Source organism: Impatiens glandulifera, chromosome 8 (genome assembly GCF_907164915.1).
Source record: "Impatiens glandulifera chromosome 8, dImpGla2.1, whole genome shotgun sequence".
NCBI lineage: Eukaryota > Viridiplantae > Streptophyta > Magnoliopsida > Ericales > Balsaminaceae > Impatiens > Impatiens glandulifera.
Genome location: NC_061869.1, coordinates 13168107 through 13170932, shown reverse-complemented (window position 1 = coordinate 13170932; position 2826 = coordinate 13168107).

Here is a 2826-nt window from a genome sequence, read left to right as displayed (position 1 = left end):
AGAGATGAAGAAAAATCTTCTCGTTTGCTCCGAGGCTTGTGGAATCATATATAGTTCCCTTAAAACAGTTTCACCGTCTCCCGTTTGTGCTGGAGAGTTTCGTCGGTGGTTGCTTCCCAGGGTACAACGAAACCTGCAATGATTTAGCACAGAAAACCACTACAACAACGAACTAGACAAAAGTATATGAATTACAATCACCGGGTTTCGCACAGAAAAGATCGAGTCAAGAAACTGAAAGAACACTCACAATAATACTCACAAGAACAATGAAAGACTTTAGAATTCTAGAGTGAGAAGTGATAAGATAATGTGTGGAGATGAATCAAGGTGAGGGGATATTTATAATTGAAAATTAAACTCATAATCAATTCTTTAATCCAACGACTAATAATGCATCATCCATTCATCCAACGGTTATCCTTACTTGCCTTTTCATTATCTTTGCAAGTTACATCCAACAATAATAAGTATTTTGTAGTTACAATAGCAATTAACACCATTTGTTAATTGCCTCATTCGCATTAATGTTAATTGTAACAATTAACAAATTTAATTCACAATGAATTTGATGTGAATTTCATTTGGATGAAATTTCACCTTAATTCACATTTGAATTTGATGTGAATTTCATTTGGATTAATTTTACTTTAATTCACATGTGAATTTCATTTGAATTAATTATACTTTAATTCACATTTGAATTTCATGTGAATTTTATTTGGATTATTTTCACTTTAATTTATATTTGATTTTAATGTGAATTTAATTTGGATTAATTTCACACTTAATTCATATTTGAATTTGGTATGAATTTCATTAGTCCAAATATATTTCCATTTAATTAATGAAATTAGTTTAATTTCAACCGCAACAATCGATTTGTAATAATGTAGAATTTGCAACCAATTTGATGAAATTAATTAAAATAAGTTGATGTGTTGAAATCTGTTTTTAAATGTGGTTTTAGTTAATTATGAGTTTTGTTTAGCTTTGAGTTGAATGATTGCTGAATTAGATTAAGTTTAACAATTTGTATTTATCTCTATAAAATTGGATTAATATTTTTAATTTTAATAAATAATTGTCATTTTTAATTTGGTAATAAAATATAGTAATTTGGTAATTTAGATTAAGTTTTTTTTTGTGTAATTTAATAAACAAGATAAAACTTTTGTAACATTTTTTTGTTATAATAAAAAATTATAAGTAAAATAACAATTATATTAATATTTTGAAGATAAATTATTGGTATATATAAAAAGGAGAAGAAAGCAAAATAGTTGTAGAGATTATATATAATAATATTTTATTTTAAATAGAACATATATTATTAGTTAAAAATTTACAAAATATCAGCACAGCTGAACTTTTTTATTATTATTGATATATTGACGTAATCTTAATTTAAATTATATTAGTTATTTATTTATATAACTTTTTATTTGTTATTAATAATAATTATTTTTTTATGAAAAGTAAATTATCACTTTTATAGGCTAATATGTTATTTATTATTAAAAATATATATTAATTATTTTTCACAATGTAATTTTAATCATTAAAATAAAACTATTCAAATTTCAATTAATTTTAAAATTTTAAAATTTAAGGTAATGACTAGAGAACTAATATTTTATTTTTATAAATAAAATCAAAATTAAGTCATAAATAATAATATAATTTTTTAAAGTTATTTAATAATGAAGAGATGATACGATATACTATATATATATATATATAAGTTTATATTTTGACATAGTTTTATACTTATTTTTATCAATATTGTTGAATTCTTTAATAATATTTGTGTCTATCATTTTTTCTTAATTCATATAAGATTCAATCTCATGGAAGATTATAAATTCTATGTTATGTATAAACTATTGGTTGAAAACTAAAGTAAAATACTCACTTTATAAATTGATTATATACATATATAATATATTCACAGAATCTCCACTAAAAATATATTAATGATTTTATTAAATATAATATTTTATTTGAAATAAATAATAATTAATTTGTTTAAAAAATAATTATGTTAATTTTATAGTAGTTATGTGAGATTATATATATAATATTACAGGAAAAAATATTAATTTTTTATTATTTACTTTTTATCTTCAAAAATAAATAATTAAATTAAAATAATAATTTAAAAAAGACTAATTAATAGGTATGTTTTTATTTATTTATTTTGTAAACAATATCAAAACAATAATAAATTGTGCACAAATTCACAATTTTTAATAGGTATGTTCTTATTAGTCGTGTATATTAAATTTTTACTAGTCAAATTCATACCAGTTAGGATCTCAAACTAACCTGATTTAGTTGTGCACAAATTTTTTTTAATACTAGATAGGACCTCAAACTAACATGGTTAAGTTTAGTCATTGAGATTTGAGACAACGTGATAAGCTTTATTGCGACACATTTAAACAATATATATTTGAACATGTATTTATTTTAGAAGTAAGAAAATATATTATAGTGGACATTATTAAAAATAAATAAAAAATCTCATTTTACTTCTAAAATAATAATAAAATATCATTCTATCTTAAAATAATAAAAAAGAAAAGCCCTACTAGAGAACTATAAAATTTGTATTTCTAAATTATGTTTTATTATAAGTTTGTGGTTATTGTTAACTTATTAAGAAGTGATTATTAAAATTATATATTATAAAGTTATTTAGGGACTGAGATTCATTTTATACCTATAATAGAAGTAAATAAAAGAGGACAAGGGTCCTAAGCAAACCCTCATATTGGCTTTCTTTGTGTTGCCCTAATATCTATAGCAGCCGCCGCCCTCCTC